A 26,233-nucleotide genomic window follows, 5' to 3' on the forward strand; every position below is an offset into this window, starting at 1 on the left:
TTTTTAGACATCCAAGATTTTGCTCAGTAATCCCTGTAGGAAGGGAAGTCTGAATGCATTGTACAGAGATGTGGGCATGCATGAGTATGGAAAGAGAATATTTAGTAAAATATAGCCCGCAGTTTCCACTGGCCCTGATTTGTAACACAAACCAAAAAAGGTGTATTGTGGTATCTTAAAGACCAATGGATCTGCAGAAGAATTCTGTGCAGTTCTAGGTAAAAAAAAGGTAAAGGACCCCTGGTTGGCTAAGTCTAGTCAAAGGCAACTATGGGGTTCTGGCGCTCACCTCGCTTTCAGGCCGAGGAAGCCAGCGTTTGTCCACAGACAGCTTTCCGGGTTGTGTGTCCGTCGCTTCTGGAGCAACGGAACACCGTGACGGAAGCCAGAGCACAGAGAAATGCCATTTACCTTCCCACTGCAGTGATACCTATTTATCTGCTTGCACTGGTATGCTTTCAAATTGCTAGGTTGACAGAAGTTAGAACAAAGCAATAGGAGCTCATCCCGTTGCACAGATTCGAACTGCCGATCTTCTGATTGGCAAGCCCAAGAGGCTCAGTGGTTCCATACTGTGGGGTGTAGTGGTTAGTTAGAATGTCAGACTAGGACCTGGGAGACCAGGGTTTAAAATACTACTCGGCCATGAAACTCATTGGGTCACCTTGGGCCAGTCACCAACTCTCAGCCTAGAGAAAAGATACAAATGTAATAATATTTCATGTGATTGGAAAAGGGGGGGACCAGATGGAAGGGGTGGCTGAAAAGGAGGGAGAGAGGGAGAGAGAAAGAGAAAGAGAGAGAGAGAGAGAGAGAGAGAGAGAGAGAGAGAGAGAGAGAGAGAGAAGGAGGAGGAGGAGGAGGAGGAGGAGGAGGAGGAGGAGGAAGAGAAGAAGAAGAAGAAGAAGAAGAAGAAGAAGAAGAAGAAGAAGAAGAAGAAGAAGAAGAAGAAGAAGAAGAAGAAGAAGAAGAGGAGTAGTAGTAGTAGTAGTAGTAGTAGTAGTAGTAGTAGTAGTTTGGATTTGATATCCCGCTTTATGACTACCCTGAGGAGTCTCAAAGCGGCTAACAATCTCCTTTCCCTTCCTTCCCCACAACAAACACACTGTGAGGTGAGTGGGGCTGAGAGACTTCTACGAAGTATGACTAGCCCAAGGTCACCCAGCAGCTGCATGTGGAGGAGCGGGGAATTGAACCCGGTTCACCAGATTACGAGTCCACCGCTCTTAACCACTACAGCACACTGGCGTAGGCAGAAAGAGCGAAGGGGTGGCAGAAAGAGCGAAGAGGAGTTGGCCCCACCCACCTTCGGTTCTGTCTCCACCCACTTTTGACTTAGGCCCTGCCCACCGCCAATATGTGGGACCCCAAAAGATTAGCTTCAATGGAATACCGCCCTCAACTGAGAAACAGTTTTCCCATCCCTGAAGTGTTTGTAGTGTACATAGTACATTCAGCTGTGTGCCTTCTTGCCTGAGAACGAAGAGAAATGAAGCGAGGAAGCTATTGTTCTAAAGGTTTTCCATAACCTCCTGTGCTCTAAGTGCCTGGCAGCGACTCTAAAGCAATGCCTATTTCAGCTCAAGGAGGCAGCTACAAAGGACTTCACTCCTTTCCCCCCATCCCGGTGCTGCCAGCAAGGCGCTCTGTGCTTCTGGATAAATGAATACATTCATCTCGGCGCCTTTCTTGCAAGCCCTTTGGGAGGCCTTGGAAAGGATAGGCAAATATTGTTTTAAACTTTGCATAAGTAGAAGTGGATTTCCTAGCCGGGCAAACATCAAATGACCCAGCTTCATGTTAATATATATTCGTGGGGACTTGCTGCAGTGTTTCCTTCCCTAGCTTTTAAGAGGGCTCGCTTGCCATGCTTTCATCTAGTCCTTTGCTCCATCGCTAAAGAGACTTCCTAGAGTAAAATTAGTTGCGCCTCAAGGTAAGGAGACCGCTTACACATTGTCAAAAAGGAGGACGGCGATCTGCATAGAAGTTGCATACAGTATGCCAATCCGTATGCATAGATATAAATTTAGAAATCATTACCGTACTGTGCTTTAAATAGAAATCCAAGGCATCTCACTATATTAGGGGAAATTGTGACCCATATACCTGCTGAATCTGCTGTCCATGTGCTCATTGCTGACAGGCACATTTTAGGCCCCCACTTTGCCTTCTTGGGGTTTTTAAAGTTTCAGCTGGCCTTAAATAAAGGATGCCTTCAAAAAGAGGACTGTCCTATGTAACGGACACACAGCCTCCCTGCTGTACTATGCTATGAATGGTTGTTCTTAACCCTGAGAGTCTTCATTATTATCAAGAGTCCTGTCCTCAGTAGTTCATTGGCTCCCTCTGTGTATAGGCAGCATGTGGCTTCACTGGCCAAATACGTGATTGATCGGCTTGGTGGTCTTTTCAGGGATGCTGTGGACATGTATGCAGCTTTTATATGTTCTGTTTGGGGTTTTCCTTCTCCCCTTTCCAGGTTAATCACACATTGGATGCAACCGTCATTCCAACTGCTTATCTCCCCCACCCATGCCCAACCGATGTAATTATATTATATTTTTCATTGATTAACATTCATATTTATTATTATCAGTAAAAACCATTTAAAACAGTTATTAAAAAATTAAAAAAAAAACCATTGCTAAGCTAAAAATATATTTAAACATTCTACACATCTGGAGAGGCTTGTTTAAACAGAAACGTTTTTAGCTGGCTCCGAAAAGTACACAGTGAAGACACCAGTCTGAAGGGAATTCCAAAATGTGGGTGCTGCCAGGGCCAGATTTAGGTTTGATGAGGCCCTAAGCTACTGAAGGTAATGGGGCCCTTTATATGTCCAGCTGTCCTTTGACAACAACAATTTGTCACTTTTTTGTGTGTTGAATATATGCTATATGGTAATTTATGGACCTAATAGGTATCTAAAGCCATTTGCCAGTGTTGCTGTATGTCGGTTTTATTTTATTTGTGTGTTTTTTATCTTATATTTTGGAAATGTAGATCCAGTTTTGTTTTGTTTTCAATTTTTTTTGGGCCCCCAAGAGAGTGGGGCCCTAAATTATAGCTTGTTTAGCTTATATGTAAATCCGGCACTGGGTGCTGCCACATTTGAATTCTTACAAATGTGGCGTATCAGATTCAGTGTAGAGGAGCTTAGGCCAACCTAACACACCCCAGACAATTTGGACTCCAGGTGGCCATGCAATTGTCATCTGAGGCTCTTGTCCATGTGCCCCTTCCATGGAAGTTCTGGAAAGTGGCAACACAAGAACAGAGTTTTTCAATGGTGGCTCTCCACTCGTGGAATGCTCTCTCCATGGAAGCAAACTAGGCACCATCTTTATCTATTTTAAAATGTGAAGCAAAAACTTCCCTTTCCCCTTGGGCTTTTGGCCCTCAATTTGGAGGGTTTCAGGTATTTGTAGCCTCTTTTAATGTGGCATGATCTGTAAAAAGCTGCCTTTTAACTGTATAGCTGTTTTTAAATTGTGATTGGTTGCTTTATACTTTGTTTTAGTGTCTCACTGTTTTTGTAAGTGGCTTTTGGTCACTTTTGTGAAGAAAGAAACATACCGGTAATTATGATAATCATGTTGGCAGTGGCTGATGGGAGTTGTAGTCAAAAACACCTGGAGGGCACCAGGTTGGGAAAAGCTAGCATGTAAGATTTTCTGCTCATCTTATTTTTATCTTCTCCTATCCTAAAGGCCAAAAACAAAGACCAGTACAATGAAAACAAACAAACAAAAAACCCCACACCAAATAAATCCTAACGACAATATTAGAAGAACATTGAATACAGGAAAGAGTGAAAGAGCTGGAACAATAGATCACCCAATCTACTGAGGACAAGGCAAGAAGCTTTAATCTAATTTTAGTTTCATAATAATGGGAGGCTGATTCAGGCAGGGCTAGTCAAAGACATTTTGGTGCCTGAGAATGAATAAGATGAATTGGAGCGGTGAAAGGGGAAGCTGCTGCTTCCTGGAGGTGATTCACTGCTTTGGAGAAGTTCATCTGTCCGTAGATCGCGCTGCTTCTAGTCATATCACAGCTTCCAGAATGAACTGCAATTAGCTCTCAGCTGTGAGTCAAATCAGCCTCCACGAAACGTCATCGAAGGGAGCAGACAGTTCAATGAAGCTTATGGACTTATTACATTTCTCTCTTGCCTTTCCTCTGAGGACCTCAAGGTTCTCCCCTTCGTTTTATCCTCACCACAACCCTGTGAGGTAGATCAGAGACAGTGACTGGCCCAAGGTCACTCTCTGAGTTTCAAAGCCGAGTGGAGATTTGAACACTGGCCTCCCAAATCCTAGTCCAACATTCTAACCGCTATAGCACACCAGCTGGAACCTCTGGCTTATCATTATTTGGGGATGAACCTGGTCTGGGGTTCACCAGGATTTCTGAGGTGTGGCCAAACTTGATATCACTGACTTCCATTTTTTATTTTATTTTTTGGTTTTAAAAGGGCAAGACCACTTTTGAGTGGGCAGCAATGCAGTCAATCTTATGTGGATACCATTATCTGTGACCCAATCAACAACTGGGTGAAACCACACAGTCCTGCTACTGGGAAGAGAACAGGGGTCTCCAAGCCAATGTTGGCACTCTTAACAAACAACATTCCCCAGGATTCTTTGGGAGAATCCATGACTTTTTTAAGTGGCATGATATTTCTATAAATACATGGTGCAGACGGGCATTACAGTAATAAAATAGGCAGCAGAGAACATTCCGCAGTCTGCAGGAAGGGTCCAGACCCTCCAAGTGCCCCTAATTTCCAGAGACAGCCCTGGATTTACAGAAGCCGTCCCGGAGTCTGATTTAATCCTGTAATGTCCTGCTTTTCCTTGGGACGTCCCTATTTTCACCAGAGAAATGTTGGGAGGGCATGGAGTGATGCAAGCCCCGAGCCAAGGAGATAAGTAACTATACAACTTTTGGAGGACATCTGAAGGCACCCCTGTATTGGGAAGTTTTCAGTGTTTTATTATATTTTCATATATGTTGGAAGCCACCCACAATGGCTGGGGCAACCCAGTCAGATGTACAGGGTATAAATATTGTTATTATTATTATTATTATTGAATAGGAAGTCCCTATTTTCATCGGAGAAATGTTGGAGGGTATGGGGGTCTCTCTTCTATACATTACGTACGTAAGAGAAAACCTGCCATTAAACACACAGAATAATTGACCAAGACCCATGCTGATCTTGTTCAGATGACTCAGTACAACAGTGGGACAGGAATTGACAAACAGACTCTTTTGAGTCGTCCACACTTACACACACCAGTTTGCTTTTGTCCAGGCTGGTTATGTGTTGCTGATTTCCACAGGCTACAATAAACCACCTTTGAATCTGGCTATCTGCTCTGCTGAACAAACCCTCTGTTTGCACAGCAGAGAGGAAAGCTATTCGGTGTCCACAAAACTTTGAATGCAATTCCCCACCCCCACCCCATCCTACCTTCCTAGCTCATACAGTCATACCTCAGGTTGCGAACACTGCGGGTTGCATGTTTTTGGGTTATGGGCCACACCAAACCTGGAAGTACTGGAACAGGTTACTTCTGGGTTTTGGCGCTCGCGCATGCGCAGAAATACAAAATGATGTCGCATGCATGCACAGAAGCACCGAATCGCGTCACGCGCGTGCACAAACATGCCACTGCGGGTTGCGAACGTGCCTCCCACACGGATCATGTTTGCAACCGAGGTATGCCTGTACTTTAAAAAAAGAAATCTCACAGAGAAAAGTGTTGCAGAATTCATTTTGCAACTGTCAAATGTTGTAAACAAAATCTGCCCTTTTCCCCTTATCCAAGAGCCCGTATAGAGTCCTTACGTGGGCTCCCTATTGGTAGGAGAAAATAACAGAGGCCAACCAGAGAATATTGAGAAGCAAAGCAGCTAGTAAGCCTGATCTTTATTAAAGCAGTTGCAACAGGGTGCTCCCCTGACACGCAGGAGGATGGAGTCGGACCCAGAACAAAGGTGTGCCTGCCCTTATAGAGACATTTTAAATTCCCTGCCCTGGAGCTCAAGACCACCCCTCCATACATACATCACAGAAGGGGTGTAACCCAAGACCACCCCCCACAAACATCATACTTACTTCACAGAAAAGGTGGTCTACAACAGAAATTTGAATGTTGTTGTTTTTCCTGTCTGCCAGGTTTTCTGATAATGCCTTATCTGATTGCCTTTCCTGGTAGTCTGGCCATTCCTTTGAAATGGTGATTACTAAATGCCAGTAACAAGGAAGGTTTTTTTCACCTCCTCCCTCCTTGCAGAGAAATATTAGGTCAGCTTGGGAGTCAAAATGGTTTCAGGACTGTCTTCCTGTGCTGCTTCAGACATGTGGATTATATATTTATGTACATGTTTGCTTGGTACATTTATGAACATTTATTATATACCCAAGAGATTAAAATTCTTATTACACAAACACCCAACCTAGAGCTCCACTTCTGCTCCAGCAATGCTCTGGAGGTTCACAACTGTGGCATTCCCACCTGTGCTGTTCTTAACTGTATACTCTGCCCACCTCAAACCACCCTCAAATTTTATTAATAGGGATGTCCATTTCCATAATGATAAGTTTACTATTTATACTCCGTACATCTTACTGGGTTGCCCCAGCCACTCTGGGCTGCTTCCAACATATATAAATACATAATAAAACATTAAACATTTTTTTTTAAAAAAAAAAAAACCTTCCCTATATAGTGATATCTCCGGTTACGAACTTAATCCGTTCCAGAGGTCCATTTGTAAGCCAAAACTGCTAGTAACACGAGGTTCCACTGTACAGGATTGCCTTCAGACAGCACGGTGGTCAGATAACTCCCTACCATCCAACATCTCTCCAATGAAAATAGGGACATTCTAAGGAAAAGTGGGACATTCCGGGATCAAATCAGAAACTGGGATGGCTTCTCTAAATCAGGGACGTCCCTGGAGAATAGGGACACTTGGAGGGTCTGGTAGAGGCAGGGCCGGCCTGTGCATGAGGCAGACTGAGGCAGCTGTTTCCAGTGGTGAAATCCAAGGGATGCTCCTGCAGGTGGCCTACAGAGAAGCAGCAGTGGCAGGTTCAGGCAATATCTTGTGAGAGCCCCGAAATTACACAGAGGCCTTGCATGACCTTCCCAAGACGTCAGTAACCATGTATAGGACAGCACCTTCCCATTTTGCCTCAGGCAGTGAAATAGGACAGGCCACCCCTGTCTACACTGCTAGAGCCCAAAGTACCAGAGAGTTCTTATTAAGAATCCCTTCCGCTGATCCACACCGAGGCAACTGGCCTGACAGACTGCCATCGGGTGACGATACAGAGTCTCATAGAAGTTTCCTTTGAATGAAATCAGAAGTGGATACTTTCTGGAATAGCCATCAAACTCATCCCACTCGTAACGAAAACACGTGTGGTCAAACCACTTTCTGACCCTCACGTTTATCATGAGAGAGAACGTGTGCAATCGCTGAACGTGGGCCTTCCCTTCCCGTTTTTCTTCAAGGTGATTTGTGGAGAGACAGGATTGGGAAGAATATTTCTCACAGGATGGGCGCGTTTGACTGTAATTGCAGGGTCCGTATGACTTTCTGTCAGGGATCCAAACCGCCGCCTTTGCTCAACGCCATCCCAGTAATGATGCCTGCCTGTCTCCCTGAGGCCTGAAATATTTGTGGCATGACAGAGCCGAATTCAACCTTTGGACCTAAACAAGAAGGTGAGGATCGGCAGCTTTCTTAGGAAAGCTGTTCAGACAGGCCCTTTTACACCATGGTCTTCTTCAAATACCCAGAGGTGCTGTTAGGTAATGTTTGACTCTCTAGATTTAAGGATAGGAGCGAGGAGTGATGGGCAAGGCACAGGGTTAGACAATGAAGTGTATTACTTCACCTGAAGAGGTGCTAAGCCAGCCCTGTTTTATTAGAGGGGGGCTTCCTGCTCATTCTGCTGAGTGGACCCCCCAGGTGCCTGCCCCAAAGCCTTGCCCTGATGCCACCCCCTCTGGTCACTCTGTTGTCCTGGGCATGAAGAATCTTCAATGGTCACCCCTCCACTATTTTAATCTTTGATTACCTTTTTAAATGTTGCAATCGTAATCCATTTCACACCTTGGATACATGATTGGCATGTGCAGTTTGTTTATGTCAGAGAAGATGATACATTTGAGGGCATGGATCCGATAGCAATCACACACACAGGCAGGTTTTTGTGGAATGGGCACTGTTTATATCTTTGTCTACAGATGGATAAACCAGTTTATTTCCACAATAATTTCACCCACAATCCTGTTCCATTTCTGCATGAATCATTTTTTTTATGCATATCTTATCTCAAATTACATATTGAAACGAGTGTTCTTTGCCTTTGATGCATTCAAACCACCAGGAACTGTGCCACAACTTTGAGAGAAGTGATGCTCCTCCAGGCAGTGATACAGGGAATGTGAAAACTAGGAGATAAGCAAGTCCTTCTCCACACTGTAAAATGCAGGAGTGGGTGGCTCTAAACCACTGAGCCTCTTGGGCTTGCCAATCGGAAGGTTGGCGGTTCAAATCCACCTGACGGGGTGAGCTCCCATTACTCGGTCCCTGCTCCTGCCAACCTAGCAGTTTGAAAGCATACCAATGCAAGTAGATAAATAGGTACTGCTGTGGCGGGAAGGTAAATAATAATAATAATTATTTATTTATTTATACCCCGCCCATCTGGCTGGGCTTCCCCAGCCACTCTGGGTGGCTTCCAAAAAAATATTAAAATACTGTAATACATCAGACATTAAAAGCTTCCATAAATGGTGTTTCCGTGCGCTTTGGCATTCATCACAATGTCCTGTTGAGCCAGAAGCTGTTTAGTCATGCTGGCCACATGACCCAGAAAGCTGTGTGTGGACAAACGCCACCTTCCTCGGCCTGAAGCGAGACGAGCACCACAACCCCATAGTCACCTTTGACTGGACTTAACCATCCAGGAGTCCTTTACATTTAAATGACATTTATACCCTTTAAGTGCCATGATTTCCTGGGAAATGCAGTTTACCTCTCACAGAGCTACAGTTCCTAGCATCCTTAGCAAGCCACAGTTCCCAAGATATTTTGGTGGGAAGCCACGTCTGTTCAAGCGGAACTAGGTTGTTTTAAATCTATGGTGTGCATGTAACCTAAATTTCAGTCCTCACCCTGGCTCCAAAGGTGTGGAGTGGGACATTTCACATCGGAATTTGCAAAGACCCCATTCCTGAGGCATCCCTAAAAAAAATTCCCACGAACTGGAGGGAAACCCCCACCAATAGAAACAGAATGTTGGCTGGGCACCTCAGGTCAGTGTGCATCACACGCCATGACCCACAAAAGCTAAATGCGACCTTCATTTTCAGAGGCAGAACTTCATTCTAGGCCAGTTGTTGGGGAACAGGAGCAAGTGCAGTCTGTTGCCTTTGTGCCCCACTTATGGGCTTCCCAGAGGCATCTGATTAGCTGCTGTGGGAAAGAAGATCCTGGATTACATGGATCTTTGATCTGATCCAGCTGAGCTCTTCTTACCTTCTTATGCCTCAGCCACCACTTTTCTCACAAAAAGCCTCAGTGTAGTGAACTGAATTCACACTCAATTTTTAATCATATCAGGGACAGCTCATACTTTCCAATATAGCACTTTTAGGTACCTGAAACAGTACTATTGTGTGTGTTTTATTTGCAACTAATTTGACCTCTTCCATCCCAGTTAGCCATGCATCTGCTGTTGATGGGATGCTCAGAAGGCCAATTAGTAATGTACCCCAATTATTTGCTCAAATCTCCCCCTACATTATATGTGCAAAGATTGTAAATTTATACTTCTTTGCTTTGGTCACATTGGCGGATGTTAGGTACTAACCTTGGATCCTAGAACAATAAGCAAGTAGGATCCTAGAATGCAACAACTGATTGGCTTGCAGGAGAAAATCAATCAGGCTCCAGGAAGAAGTTAATCAGCCTATTAGGCTGGTAGGATTGTAGAATGCAACAACTGACTGGCCTGCAGGAAAAGACTAATCAGGCTTCAGGAGGGAAGCAGAATCAGTCAATCAGATGGGACTCATTGTGTAAATAATGTATATAAAAGCCTGAGGTTTGGGGGGGGGGGCAATTCAGTCACTGTTTTACAAGCTGCAATAAAGAGCATGAAATCACTACAGGACTCTGAGTATATTTCAATGGAGTTTCTCTGTTGTTTGGACAGGCTTCACCTGTTCAGTAGCTACTTTAAAATGCAAAGAAATTGTGGGAGGTTCAATCACAGATCTCCCACATCCCATATGTTTGTGGTCTGATATGCTAAGGCAGGCACCCCCAAACTTGGCCCTCCAGATGTTTTGGGACTACAACTCCCACCATCCCTAGCTAACAAGACCAGTGGTCAGGGATGATAGGAGTTGTAGTCCCAAAACATCTGGAGGGCCGAGTTTGGTGATGCCTGTGCTAAGGACTCTAGCAAGATCTCACTCGGACTGTTAGGTTATAATCTGGAAACTGATAGGTTTCTGGAAAGGTATCAGTCTACAATTGACACCAAGCTTCCCTTACCTGGTGCCCTCCTAATGTTGTCAGACTACAACTCCCAGCAGCCCTAACCATTAGGCAAGCTGGGTGGAGCTGATGGGATTTCAACATAAAACATCTAGAGGACACCACTTGAGGGAAGGCTGATTTGGGGTCCCTCCAGACTGCCGTTTTATTGCATGTGTGCTCTGCAAAAAGTTCTGCCTGACACAATGCTAGTACAGTGGTACCTCAGGTTACATACGCTTCAGGTTACAGACTCCGCTAACCCAGAAATAGTGCTTCAGGTTAAGAACTTTGCTTCAGGATGAGAACAGAAATTGGGCTCCAGTGGCACAGCAGCAGCTGGATGCCCCATTAGCTAAAGTGGTGCTTCGGGTTAAGAACAGTTTCAGGTTAAGTACGGACTTCCGGAACGAATTAAGTACTTAACCTGAGGTACCACTGTACATTAGTGGCAGATTTATTCTGCTTTAGTTTGCTCTGTGACGCTCCCCCAATGCTACCGCATAATTGCTGTCTGGAGGGGATAGAGAACAATGAAAGCAGGACAAAAATAAACTAGAATGTTTGCGGTATTAAAAGTTACAGGATTTCAGCAAGGAGTTACAGGTTACGCACTGATTGAAAGTAGTGTGACCAGCCCAAAACTTTTGCAGCACCAACAGTATTGAAAGCAGGACCGTGCAGGACCACCCCAATAGCATCATGAGCATAAATCATCATGAATGCACAAAGAAAAGGATGTCAGGGGGGGTAAAACAAGTGGGCTGCAGTACATTAGACAACAGGTAGGCAACTTCTATGATTAATTGCCCCTCTGTGGCTGCTTCATCTTCAGCTGCAACACAGAATTTAAAACGTAGAACAAATCTTTCTACTGCAACCTGGCATCTGAGCGCCATGGGCCATGTATTGCATGTAGTTCAACAACATTTGGAGAGCCAAAGGTTACCCACACCTGGTCTAAAGGCACCTTGTTAAAGCTCACCTGGAATGGATCTGGTCAGGGATGGAATGAATAGCTATGTGGAAATCACACATATGCTGCCTTGGGTTCCACAATGGAAGAAAAGGTTGGATATATAAATGCAACAATTGCTTGAAGAAGCTATGCTTGTGAAACAAGCCTTAATTCTGAAACCTTAATCTGATGTTCCTAGTGATGGAAGAGACCTGTCTGAATGTTTCATCTGCTTTGTTGTGCTTTTTTTATCCTACCCTTCCTCCAAAGAGCTCATGGCAGGACATATGCTCTTCTCCCTTTTATGTTCACAACAACCCTGTGAGGGCCAAGAGATGGTGACTGATCCATGGCCTCCGAGTAAGCTTCATGGCTGAGCCAGGGATCTTAACCCTGGAGTGTTTATTATAGCCATGTTAGGCCTTGCAAAATGAGAGCTCGTGGTGGAGCAAAGGTACAGGATGTCAGGGTCAAAAGTATGACTTAAATAGTGAAAAGGCGATGGTGTCACCTTCACTGGCTTGCGTTGCTTAATCTCTAACTTGTTTCTAGCGTGAGTTAAGAGCATTTTCCTGGTAGGGCAGAGGCTTTTTGAAGGAAAGGAGGGGAATTTGGACAGGAAACCCAGTCAATGGAATCCTGATTCATTCTTGCAACTTGCCAATAGTTCACCTGAAGAACGTGCCCAGAGGTCACCGTCCCTTTATCAGCCCTCCAACAAAAAAACAGGCTACAGTCATACCTCATGTTACGTTCTTTCAGGTTACGTCCCACGGCGACCCAGAATTACTGGAAAGGGTTACTTCCGGGTTTCACTGCTCGCGCATGCACAGAAGTGCAAAATGATGTCATGCGCATGTGCAGAAGTGGCAAATCGCAACCCGCGCGTGCGCAGACGTGCCACTGCATGTTGCGCTCTTTTCATGTTACAAACGGGCCTCCGGAATGGATCCTGTTCGCAACCAGAGGTACCACTGTATTTTGTTGTCCTCGCTAACAACTAGGCACGACAAATCAGGGTAGGACCCGTACCACTGGATCCTAGTTACAAGAAAGGAGATTTTGACTAAACCTCAGGAAGAACTTTCAACAGTCTTCAACAGTCGAACGGTCTCTCTTGGGCGGTTGTGGACTCTCCTTCATTGGAAGTTTTTAAGCAGAGGTTGGATGGCCATCAGTCATGGATGATTTAGCCCAGTGTTTCCCAACCTTTTTTGGGCAAAGGCACACTTGTTTCATGAAAAAAATCTCGAGGCACACCACCATGCCAGATGGGGAAAGGTCACTTTTTACTTATGTAAAAAAAAATAAAAAAATAGTAACAGCATAGAAGGTAATGGTTATCTCTTTGATGTCTGATGGGAGGGCATTCCACAGGGCGGGCGCCACTACTGAGAAGGCCCTCTGCCTGGTTCCCTGTAACCTCACTTTTCACAGTGAGGGAATTGCCAGAAGGCCCTTGGCACTGGATCTCAGTGTCTGGGCTGAACGATGGTGGCGGAGACGCTACTTCAGGTATACTGGGCCGAAACCGCTTAGGGCTTTAAAGGTCAGCACCAACACTTTGAATTGTGCTCGGAAAGGTACTGGGAGCCAATGTAGGTCTTTCAAGACTGTCGTTACGTGGTCTCGGCGGCAGGTAGCAGCGCTCACAGCTTACGGACTGCACCGTGTAACAGGTGTCTGGCCCAGCAGCCTAAGGCAGACAAGCCACTGAAACAGGCATTCAGAATCCATTCATTTCATAAAACCTGCAGGGCTCAATCTCTGTGTTTGTGTATGTGTGTGTTTCTGTTTTGCCCAAGGGTCTGGGGGTGGGAGAGAGCTCTTTAGCATGATGCTTTTAAAACAATTAAATTATCAACAAACAAACCTGATGATACGAATAGCAACGTCAGGTGCTACCGGGGGGAGGGGAGGGGACCTACTCGGAAGTAAATACTGCGTCCAGGCGCAATTAGCGCTGATTTAAGGTGCACCAAGACTGCCTAAAAACCTCACCAAAGATATGCAACAAAGCGCTTCGTTGCAGAGGGGAGAGTTTGTGCACCGTGGAGGCTGGAGGGCTTCTATTCTACATGCGGGGGTTGGGGGGGCGAGGAAAATGTGCTCCGTGGGGGGGGGCGGGGAAGGCAAGAAAAGGAGCTGAGCTCTAACTATAGGCTCCCACGCTTGAGCACGCCCGACTCGGTGGGGCGGACCACCCTCTCTCCTGGAGGAGGAGGAGATTCCCATCCACGGCGTGGCCTCCCGCGCTCCTGAACGGGAAATCTCTGCAGCCCAAGACTCTCCGCGAGGCAGCTCCTCCCTTCCTGCCTTGAGCCGCCGCCAGCCGCGCCCCCCTCCCCAGTTATCTGCTGCCTGCCAAGCCCCGCCCCTCTTCATTGTCCTCCCCTTCTGTTTATTCCCCTTCCTCCATCCCTCGCTTTTTTCCCTCTCTTTCCTTTTTTTAAAAAAATATTTTCTCTTCCCCTTCTTTTTTCCCACCCTTTCTTTTTTCTCTTTCTCCCCCCCCCCTCCCCGCCCTCCTGGGTTAAAGGATTTGAGCAATGGGTCTGGAGGTGGAGCTCGTCGGAGGATTAGCCCGACTCGCCCGCCTCCCTCCCACGGCACACTAGGCAACGTCCGGCGGCACACTAGTGTGCCGCGGAACACCGGTTGGGAAACACTGATTTAGCCAAGATTCCTGCATTGCAAGGGCTTGGACCAGATGTCCGTTCCAACTCTACAATTCTATAGTTCCACGTATCAAAGCAGCGTACAGCCATTTCAAACAATCAGATTTCATTGACAAAGACAAGAATAAATAACCAAAAGTTCAGTCTGCTAGGTCAGCTCCATCTCTGGAGAAAATACCCGGCAGCATAAAATATGTCACTAACAGAGAGCTATGGTGGTCAAGCTCTCTAACTACCACTAGTAAAATGTTGGGAGACTGTTGCAGTGTTCACTGGCGTAAGCATTCACTGTGCTTCAGAGAAGCTAACATAGGTAGAAGTAGAATTATGTTTGCCTTCACATACAAAAACAACAGCAGGGTTTGCATTGCTTTAATAACAAATAATAGGTTAATTGTAGCATATTCTTTCCTTGACTGCAGCCCAGTTCACTAGATAGATGCATGAAGTTTTAATCCTTAATTGGCAGGATATATTATAGGGGTTTGGGGGTTAGGATGTAATCTAGTGGCAATGAAATGCAAGTACAGTAGTACAGTCAATAACAGCTCTGTGTATGTTAATATAATCCAACTATTCACAACAGCAGTGATTGATTATTGATGTATTTATTTATTTTAATTCTGCATTGAGGCTTCAATCCTATATACACTCACCTGAGAAGCCCCATCGAACACAATGGGACTTAGTTCTGTGTAGACATGTCTAGGGTTGTGCTGCAAAACCATTTGTAAACCACCCTTCCTCCACAAAGGTACCAGGGCGGTGAACAAAAACTGAAACGAAAACAATCAAAGCACAATACAATTAGCAATAAAAACAACATTATCATAGTGAAGAACAAAAGGAGACAGGTCAAACCAGCAGAACAGTCTAAATACTAATCAACTTTAAAATGCCTTGGTGGATAAATGGGTTTTGACCTGGCAAGCAGCCATAACACAGTCATCTCAGTTTTACTATAGTCATTAACACTTGTTTTGGAACAGGAGACTGTTATTGTCATTTGAGCCCAACCTGCCTGAACCAAACTTATTAATTTGTTTTCATATACAAATTTCTGGATGTATGCGTGTCTCAGGGAGATGCATGGAGAGTGGCAAAGTGCCTGAGCGCATGCTTGTCCTGGCTCCCACTAGACCAGGCATGTCCAACAGGTAGATTGCGATCTACTGGTAGATTGGGGGTGATCCTGGTAGATGTCTGGTCCCTCAGCGATCCCCTTACAATAAATAAATAAAAACAACCAACTTTGGTTTTCCTAAAAAAAGCTCAACAATTTTGTGTAGATCACTGGCAGTCTTTTTACGACAGTGGGTAGATCACTGCCAGTTTTTTATACTGTGAATAGATTGCAGTCTATTGGGAGTTGGACGTCCCTGCACTAGACGAAGAACTTGGATTGCAGTTTCCTCCCATATATTTAATGCTCAATCAGATCAGTGCAATACATAGGCAAAACACAGTTCAAAGGCACAGCAGGTGCTACATATGGCTATGCAAGCAAAAACAATGATATAACAACAACAACCCTACAAACCCATTATAAAATAGGGAAAGGAGCTGGCACAGCTTAAGATGGCAAGTGGTTCTCATCCTGAGCCTGGGAAACCAACCTAGCACTTCTCTGAGAAGGCTGGACCAGCCTTGTCTGTTCATGCCTTCATTGGCATCTGCATGACCTAGGCAATGGAGGAAGGCAGGGTAACAACACACACCCTGGAGAGGCAGGACTGGACGTGGTTTCTGACCCCTCTAGAGGTGGCAGCCCACTGGATCTCTCCTCAGAGTCATCTACATGGGGCTGCCTTTGAAGGTGACTTGGAAACTACAACCTTGGCCCAATATACCTGAAGGAGCGTCTTCACCCCCATCGTTCTGCCCGGACACTGAGGTCCAACGCCGAGGGCCTTCTGGCTGTTCCCTCACTGCAAGAAGTGAGGTTACAGGGAACCAGGCAGAGGGCCTTCTCGGTAGTGGCACCCACCCTGTGGAACACCCTCCCATCAGAAGTCAAGGAAATAAACAACTGTCTGACTTTTAGAAGACATCTGAAGGCAGCCCTGTTTAGGGAAGTTTTTAATGTTTGATGTTTTACCGTGTTTTTAATATTCTGTTGGGAGCTGCCCAGAGTGGTTAGGGAAACTCAGCCAGATGGGCGGGGTATAAATAATAAAGTTGTTGTTGTTGTTGCTGCTGCTGCTGCTGCTGCTGCTGCTGTTGTTGCTGTTGTTGTTGCTGCTGCTGCTGCTGCTGCTGTTGTTATCTGTCAGGCACTCCTCTGTCCTATCCCGGCCAGCTCCCCACACCTCAGAACCCATGACAACACATTGCAGAAACTCGCAGAGTCAAATCACATATCTCCAGTTAAATTATTTCCAGCAGTACCACAGGGATGGAGCCATGCCTGAAACTTTGCAGAGTACCTGGCAGTCAGAGCAGACAATAGTGACCCAGGTGGAGAAATTCTGTCCCTATGTCCAACTCCAGCAGCGGGTTTGCTGATTTACTTTCTACAGATCTGTATTGCAAGGCACAGGAGATGCCATCAGTGGTCTGACTCAGAACGAAGGCAGCTTTATAACAAATTGCTGTGTGTGTACACATCCCAATGGCAGCTTCCTGTGATCTCAGCTGGGCACTGCATCACACAACCAAGTGCTCATTACAAGAAAGCGACCTTTTGCCTTGATATACCAGCGAACACACCATAGGAAGTCAGTGTGGAGTTTGCAGACTTTAGCATGGACTGGCAAGCTTTGGGATCAGAATCTCTGGCACGTACCCACAAAAATGTTAGAGCTACCAAGGTGTGCCCAGAATAGAAAAGTTATTGGGGAATACATTGTTTTGAAATCTCAATGCAGAAGACAAGGCAGCCTTTCAAACACTTAACATTCTCAGCTATGTTGGGGCCCTGGGTGATTGCATTTCCTAGTGATTTGCAAAATAACAGAGGGCTGCTGAAGGCAACAGGAATGTGCTTGGATGCTCAGCTAAGATCTCCAGCTGTGTGTTTTCCGAAGCACATTCCTTCCACCAAGATCACCTTCCCATTACAGCCTCCCAATGTGACACCCTTTTCAGATGATGGGACCCTCTGTGAAAAGCAGTACATCACACCATCTCTTTCTTAGCCAGTGCCCATAAATCTATTTGCCTATTTAACCATCCATCCAGTCACCATTGGCATAGGATACATGACAGAGTTCCATGGGTAAGACAGATAGGTCCCTGCCACAATGATCAAACAAATCTTAAGATCATCACATTTTAGAGTTGGGGCCTTGGCGGTCTTCTAATCTGACTCCCAGTAAAATGCAGGGAGCTTCCAGCTACAGCAAGGATGGGAAACCTCTGGATGTTGTTGGACTACAATTCCCATCAGCTGCAGGCCGAACGGTGAATGGTGTGGGATGATGTAGTTCAGCAGCATCTGGAGGGCCAAAGATTCCTCAGCCCTGTCCTAACATTTAGCCAAAATCTGCTTCCCCACAGCTGATTTCTTATTGACCAGTTTCTTACATTTATACACCACCTTTTCCTCTAAGGTGCTCCAGGCGATGTGAAGGGCTCTCCCGCTCCTCAATATCCTCAGCTTAGGCTGAGAGGCGATCATCTGCCCAAGATCACCCTGTGAGCCTCTTCAGGGCTGCTATATGTCCGGAATTTCCTGAAAATGTCCTTGATTTGTCAGTCAAATTTGGGCGTATGTTTTCTGACCACATTTTCACTTTCTGAAATTTTCTGACCACATTTTCACTTTATGAAATATGGCAACCCTAGCTTCTTGGCCAAGTAGGGATTTGAAGGTCTCCCAAGTCCTAATCTCACACCTTAACCACCACACCAAACTAGCTTTCAGTTTCCACCCGCAACAAAAAGGGAATGGGAGTGGGAGGGAGGAAAAGAAGGAGGGAAAGGTGGTGAGGGAGAATGAATGTGGGGGAAGTATATGTCAGGGATGGCCAACAGGTAGATCGCGATCTACTGGTAGATTGTGGGGTGCCTGTGGTAGATTGTGGTAGATTGTGGGACCCCTTCCACCACCCCCAGAAAACAACTTTGAGCTCCCAAAAAAAGTTCAACAGCTTTGACTTCTCCGAAAAAGCTCAACAAATCTGACTTTCCTCTCAAAGCTCAACAACTTTGATTTCCCAAAATAAAAGCTCAACAACTTTAACTTTCAAAAAAAAAGCCCAACAACTTTGGTCAATCCAGTGGGTGGATCACTGCCAGCTTTTTTATAGCTGGAGTAGATCACAATTGCACAAGCCTGATATATGTCTTTAAAGCTTGATCACATTTGGAAAAGTGGGTTATAAGAATGTTTCAGTAAATAATAAAGTTGACATTGAAGGTTTTGAACTCCACCCTTATTGACTTTTAATGCTTTGCGTTCTGTTACAGGTTAAAACCAGCCTTCCCTAACCCAGCACCCTCTAAATGTTCTGAATCATTGTCCCTGGTCATTGGGCATGCCGGCTAAGACTGATGGGTGTTGTAGTCCAAAGTATCTGGGCAGCACCAGCTTGGAGAAGTCTGGTTTAAATTGATTTTTTGTGCTTTCTTTTTCTTTCCTGTTTTGTAAACTACCTTGGAGTTCCTTGTTAGGGCAGGAAGGAGGTAGGAAATTGGTTCTTACAAAGGGCAATGGACACAAGCAGTGTTGTGGCTCAGTCCTACACGTGCATATAGCGAAACTACTCTTGCCTAGCTCTCCTCCCCAGAATGTCTTCTGTCCTGTTAGTCCAGTATAAAGCCTGGGATGGGCTGGCCTGCAATTAAACTGGAATACTTCTAGCAAGGATGGAGGAATGTGTCTACTCAAAGCTTGCATCTACCCGTGCAGCAGAGTGATGAGAAGGCAGAATAGATTGTGCCGATTCAGATTGCAGATGGAGGATTGTTTTCTTGTATTTTAAATGCTTGCCTGTGGGAAAACTCACTGCAAGGAGAAAAAATGCACAAGGTGAAAGCTGGGACTGTTTGTTCTGATATGCTCGCTTGGTGTGCTTTTTTACCTGTAGGGTTTTTTTGTTGTTGTTCTTTTTTAAAAATGGGAGAATATTGAAAAATTATGGGAGCATCCATACCATAGATTTAAAGCACTCTTCAACAACTAACACTATGACTTCCCACAAAGAATCCTGGGAACCTTAGTTTGTCGTGTGTGCTGAGCTCACAGAGCTACACTTCCCAGCACCCCTCGCAAAGTATATTTCCATGTATACTGTTTCCATGTAGTGTAGCACTGCTTTAAATGTACATTGTGGTGTAGCTGCGAGCTGTATCACCCACCTGCAGTCTGAAGTGACTCAGATCACATATGTAGGCTAGGACAAAGATACCACAAAGAAGGAATTCTGCAAGATCTGGTGTTCTGCGCCTGGTAAGAACAGGTGTGGAGACCCTTTGGCCCTTGAGAAATTGCTGAACTACAACTCCCATCAGCCCCAGCTAGCATGGCCAATGGCCAGGGGTGAGGGAATTTGTAGTTCGTTCAGCAAATGTCTGGCAGTCCAAAGGTTTCCCTTACCTGGGTTGGAGTGCCAGACAGTTCAAATCATCATTCAGCCTTGAAGGTCTCTTTGGACAACTTTGGGCCCATCTGCCTAACCTCAGGATTGTTGGAGGATAAAATTTGGGGAGGGAGGGAGGGAAAACCATGCACCCCACCTTGAGATTTTTTGGAGGAAAGGCAGGATGATGATGATGATGATAATGATTTATACCCACTCTGGGCAGCTTCCAACAGAATATTAAGATACAATAACCTATTAAACATTAAAAGCTTCCCTAAACAGAGATGCCTTCAGATGTCTTCTAAAAGTCTGGTAGTTGTTGTTCTCTTTGACATCTGGTGGGAGGGCGTTCCACAGGGCGGGCGCCACTACCGAGAAGGCCCTCTGCCTGGTTCCCTGTAACTTGGCTTCTCGCAGCGAGGGAACCACCAGAAGGCCCTCAGCACTGGACCTCAGTGTCCGGGCAGAACAATGGGGGTGGAGATGCTCCTTCAGGTATACTGGGCCGAGGCCGTTTAGGGCTTCAAAGGTCAGCACCAACACCTTGAATTGTGCTCAGAAACGTACTGGGAGCCAGTGTAGGTCTTTCAAGACCGGTGTTATATGGTCTCAGCGGCCGCTCCCAGTCACCAGTCTAGCTGCCGCATTCTGGATTAGTCACCAGTCTAGCTGCCGCATTCCGGGTCACCTTCAAAGGTAGCATTGCAGTAGTCTAAGCGGGAGATAACCAGAGCATGCACCACTCTGGCGAGACAGTCTGTGGGCAGATAGGGTCTCAGCCTACGTACCAGATGGAGCTGGTAAACAGCTGCCCTAGACACAGAATTGACCTGTGCCTCCATGGACAGATGTGAGTCCAAAATGACTCCCAGGCTGCGCACCTGATCCTTCAGGGGGCACAGTTACCCCATTCAGGACCAGGGAGTCCTCCACACCTGCCCACCTCCTGTCCCCAAAAACAGTACTTCTGTCTTGTCAGGATTCAACCTCAATCTGTTAGCCACCATCCATCCTCCAACCGCCTCCAGACATTCATATTTATTTCATTTGCAAGTTGACTGTGGCAGAGCCACTTCTTAAAACTTCTTAAAACACAAGATTTATTAGCATGAGAAGAGAGGTAGCATTTGGCTGAAAGCCGGCAGTGGCATGCCTGGGGCTTTAGTTCATGCAGACTGGCATGCGGATTCTTTCCACTTCCATGCCACTTCCTGGCTGACTGGTTGGACTTTATTTATGACTTGAAGAAGTACCACAGCTCATCGTTAAAGCTATGGCATTCGATCCCACAGGAGTCAGTGATGGCCACCAACTTGGATGGCCTTAGAAGGGGATTAGGCAAATTCATGGAAGTCAAGGACGTCAATGGCAAGGCGGCCAAGGTAGTCACAGGAGCAGGGACACATGAAGCTCCCTTTGGCCCATCAATATTGTCTACGCTGACCAGCAGTGGTTCTGCTGTGGTGCCTGTCAAAGCAGCAGCAAGAACATTGCTGTGTCCCAAGCTGTGAATATTCCTCATGCCTGCAAGTATAGCAATGGACTGCTCTACAAAGGAATCAAAATGATTTGGCAAAGCCCTCAAGTGATAGAATGGACTGTGCCACTTCAGACTGCAGGTTTGGAATCACATTAATAATAATAATAATAATAATAATAATAATAATGTGGTACCTCTAGATACGAATGGGATCCATTCCGGAGCCCCATTCACACCTAGAGGTAAACATAACTAGCGACGGCACATCTGCTTTTCGCTGCTTCTGTGCATGCGCATGATGTCATTTTGAGCGTCTGCGCAAGCGGCAAAACCCGGAAGTAACACACTCCATTACTTCCAGGTTGCCGAGGAGCATAACTCGAATGCGCTCAACTCGAAGCATATTTAACCCAAGGTATGACTGTAATAATAATAATAATAATAATAATAATAATAATAATAATAATAATAATAATTTATTATTTATACTCCGCCCATCTGGCTGGGTTTCCCCAGCCACTCTTTTAGAAATGTTTCCCTTAATATATATATATATATACTGTATATATTTAATCCTTGCAGGTCGAAAATCAGCACAACAGGCATAAGGCTGCTGTTTTTTTCCTTCCTGATGTGCTAGCTTAAAAAAAAAAAACCCAGGGAATTTTTTTCAATTAAAGAAAAAGATGGGACATTAAAAAACATTATCACCCAAGTCCAAAAGAATATAGTTCATTCTACCACCTCAAGATCTTGCCAGCTCCCTCTGATGCAGATGTACACCAGGTTCAAAAAGAAATGAGAATGAATGGGATTCATAAAGGCCGTTTGCATTGCATTAATGGCTTCACCTAATGTCTCCATCAACCCCATTTTCACACTGACTTTCCTTTGCATGATCTTTCATATCTGCCTTGCACAACTGGCAACAGGAACATCATTGCTCAGATCGATACCGCTGGGTGAGAGCGCTGGTAAGCAAAGTTCGACTTAACCATTTCCACCTCTTCCTTGTAAAACTCATGCATGTAAAAACTCATGCATATATATTTTTGAAGGGTGGGGAAGTTTACAACTACTTTTGTTATGTTGTAGTTATGTATCTTTCCCATATTGCAAGCCGCCTCGAGCATGCTTTGAAGCGTAGAAAGGTGGCATGCAAGTAAAATTATGTATGTGCAGAGAGTTCTGCCTCCACTATTGGAGACAGAATGCCATCTAGTATACTGGCAACTAGGAATCACAAGTTCTTACCAAGGGAATTGGTGGGAACAAAGCACAACTCTTTGGGCTTCAGCCAAGTTGTTACTCACGCTGCACTGTTTCAACATGTGTATATGGGTGTTTTTTTAAAAAAAAAGATAATTTAGCAGGGAATTTGTTGAGTCAGCAGCTGCTGCTCCGCCCTGTACATGACTTTGCTGTGTGCTTCCCTTCCTCCCAACTGATACGGGAGGATTTAGAGCTGTCAGGACTTGAAATAGCAAAGGGTTGGTCTACAGCTTTTTTTGGATCATTCTCATTGATAGAAACAGTGCTAGACCTGCTTTTGCTGGGGAGTGGAGGAAATGTTTCTCAAACCAGGGAAACAAACCAGGCCCTGGCCCCTCCAGAGGTATTCCAACCACCTATTATTGTCACTTAAAAGAAACTAAACCATTTCTGCTAGGGTGTACCTACAGTGGTACCTCGGGTTAAGTACTTAATTCGTTCCGGAGGTCCGTTCTTAACCTGAAACTGTTCTTAACCTGAAGCACCACTTCAGCTAATGGGGCCTCCCGCTGCCGCCACACCACCGGAGCACAATTTCTGTTCTCATCCTGAAGCAAAGTTCTTAACCTGAAGCACTATTTCTCAATTAGCGGAGTCTGTAACCTGAAGCGTATGTAACCCGAGGTACCACTGTACTTGCTTGTGTGAACAAAGGTTTCAGAAAGCAATCTCTTGGGTCTCTATAATGGGCGGGCTAATAGATAATGAGTGATGACTTCTACCTGAGCTTGACCACAAATACAAAGTCTCTTGTTGCAGCCGTCCGAAACTGCAGTGGGCATCGCTTGGAAACACAGCTCAGTAAAGGCATTTCTTAAGGCAGCTGGTGAGAGTTTGGTCAGATAACGAGCTCTAAAATGCTCTGTTCTCAAAAGTGGCTACCAAGGGGGGAATTTGTTGTTTCTAATCAGTTGCAAGTCCCTTCTGAATTCTATCCAGAAGAGTCCATCCCTTAGTTGACATTTATTCAAGGTCAAAGCAGAGCTTAGTTCTGGAAAATAATAATAGTCTACAACATCTTGACAAGCTGCTTTCCAGAGTTGGGTATCATCCAATTCCATAAAGCACAGAGCAGGAAAAGGCTCAGTAGGCATAGTAGCATTTTTTTTTTAAAAAAGCATTTTAACTGAGCGCAGTCCGCTCTTGCCTTAATTGTTGGCCACCTGGATTAGGTGCAATAGAACTGGAGCCAAAATAAAAACATTTTTTAATAGTTCTTCCAATTACTAAATTGAGCAGGTGGCAGTCTGCAGTGCCAATCTACCTTTCTGCTGTGCTTAGGGAAGGAGGAAATCCCAGAGCCAGAGAAGCTTGGGGGGGGGGGGGAGACTTCACCAAAGGATGAGGAAAGGAGAGGAAATGTCACATTTGACCAGGGGTGGGAGAGTCTTTGCAGGCCAAGAACCAGCTGCTGGAAGTCTATGACCATGAGGCGCATTTACACAGGCACTTTCTTGATTCTGTCCCCTGCTTTTAAGTGCTGTATTGTTTTAATGGTACTGTTTTATTTGTATTTTAATTGGGGATGTTTGTTTATGTTAAAAGATGTATCTACTACTTAATATTTTAAAAATCTCTCAATGGTATACAGTCTCCAAGTGGTGATTTTAACTGTTTATATTTTAATGATGAGTGTAACTTGGGTTTTATACTTTGTAAACTTATAGAACACAGACCCTCCAAGTGTTTCTATTTTCCAGGGACAGTCCTGGACTTACAGAAGCCATCTTACTTTCCAATTTGATCTCAGAATGTCCCTCTTTTCCTTAGGACGTCTCAATTTTCTTCAGAGAAATGTTGGAGGGTATGGTAGGATGTCCCTATTTTCATGGGGGAAATGTTGGAGGATATGGAGTTATCCAAACCCACCCACCCCGAGCCATCTGAAGGCAGCCCTATGTAGGGAAGCTTTTTTGATGTTTAATATTTTGTTGCGTGTTTATATATGTTTGAATCTGCCCAGAGTGGCAACCAGTCAGATGGGTGAGGTACGAGAACACCATTGGAGGGCATGAGAACACCATTTTGGCATTAATAGATAGCAGCAAGAGCAACAACAATATTAATTTTAATATTAATAATGATGATGAAGAAATTCATCAAAGAAAATGCAAATGGATCTTGGCCAGGTTAAGCTTCTGAAAATACAGGAAAGAAAATCACCCATTGTACTTGCAGATTCAAAGCTATGAAGTTGGTGGTGGTGATGGTTATATTTCCACGAAAGGTGCATATAATGTCTTTGTTTTCAATTAATGGGACGCGGGTGGCACTGTCGGTTAAACGATCAGAAGGTCGGCGGTTCGAATCCCTGCGACAGGGTGAGCTCCCGTTGCTTGGTCCCAGCTCTTGCCAACCTAGCAATTCGAAAGCACGTCAAAGTGCAAATAGATAAATAGCTACCGCTCTGGCGGGAAGGTAAACGGTGTTTCTGTGCGCTGCTCTGGTTAGCCAGAAGCAGCTTAGTCATGCTGGCCACATGACGCCGGCTCCCTCGGCCAGTAAAGCGAGATGAGCACCGCAACCCCAGAGTCGTCCGCGACTGGACCTAACCGTCAGGGGTCCCTTTACCTTAACCTTTCAATTGACAGAGTCTGTTCTACATGTCAGTTACATTCAGCATGAGACATCGTTGTCATAGGCATCATAGCTATGTAGCCGGTTGATCTATTCTGAGCACATCGTTATACCATTAAAAAGAATTAGGAACCTGAGCTTGAAGTATCCCACTGGCTGCCCTCCACAACTAGCCTTTTCCTCTGTTATTGACACCATTTGTTCTCACGCACCCCCAGCTGTTTCACTGAAGTGTTTTCCCAGTTGTTCGTTCCCCCCCCCCACTTGCCCCCTCCTTTCCCTCTCTTTCATGTGCAGGTTTTCACTGATGCCTTTGGCTTCCAACAAAAACCCCGCAGCCCAAGCCCTGCATGCATAGACTAGCAAAGAGCAATTGTGTCACCCGGTAAAGAGTGATCTGCGACGTGGTTGGTGACGCGCTCAGTAATGCTGTGATGCCCTGCCTGTCTGAATTGCCCGCCTGTACACTGCCATGACCTGTTCTGCAAGGTGTCCTCTTATGCTGTTGCTTACTCAACACCTTCAAAAAAATGCTATATGCACTACTACTACTACACCAATCCCTAGCAGAAAGTAGATAATTTAAATTTCCTTTTTTAGTGCACTTAAGTGCATGAGCAGAAAAAGGAAAATAATGCTCCAGGTTTTTTTACAAACACTATACTGTAGCTTGGAACAAGAGCTGCAGTTGTAATGGTTCTACAGCACCCAGAAGGCACCAGGAGATTGTGGGTCTTTCAAGAAATCCCCAAAGTTGGGGAATCCATGCCATGGAAGGTTAGAGTATCTCTTTTGTTGCCGGCATTCTGATGAAACTGTCCACTCCAACTTTTGATTTCTTGGCTGCTTAGCTTTTATTGTTTTAATCTGGCCATCATATTTTATTGATTCTTCTGTGTATTTCTGTTTTTTGATAATCTCATTCTTAATCAAAAATATTTGATGATTATGGATGATATCCAACTATATTGGGTGGAAACTCTATTTTAATGGGTCTATTCTGATTGACGTCAGATAGCACTTTATATTTTATTCTTTTATAATAGGGATAAGGAACTTGTGACCCTCCAGATGTTCCTGGACTGCAACTCCCATCACCCCTAGCCAGCATGGTCAGTGCTCAAGGATGATGGGAGTTGTAGTCCAGCAACATCTTGAGGGCCACAGA

At 45.1% G+C, this 26,233-nt stretch overlaps 1 long non-coding RNA gene across 2 annotated transcripts in view; it reads right to left on the reverse strand.

Moving 5' to 3' along the window:
* The window catches only part of LOC309375402, a 93,731-nt gene that overhangs the window by 42,939 nt on the left and 24,559 nt on the right, over positions 1-26,233 (reverse strand). For both annotated transcript variants that reach the window (XR_014170909.1, XR_014170910.1), the window contains exon 2: positions 14,868-14,987. This is a non-coding gene — a long non-coding RNA (uncharacterized lncRNA). The remainder of the gene's footprint in view (positions 1-14,867; positions 14,988-26,233) is intronic.

Source organism: Podarcis melisellensis (assembly GCF_964234715.1).
Source record: "Podarcis melisellensis genome assembly, chromosome: 8".
NCBI lineage: Eukaryota > Metazoa > Chordata > Lepidosauria > Squamata > Lacertidae > Podarcis > Podarcis melisellensis.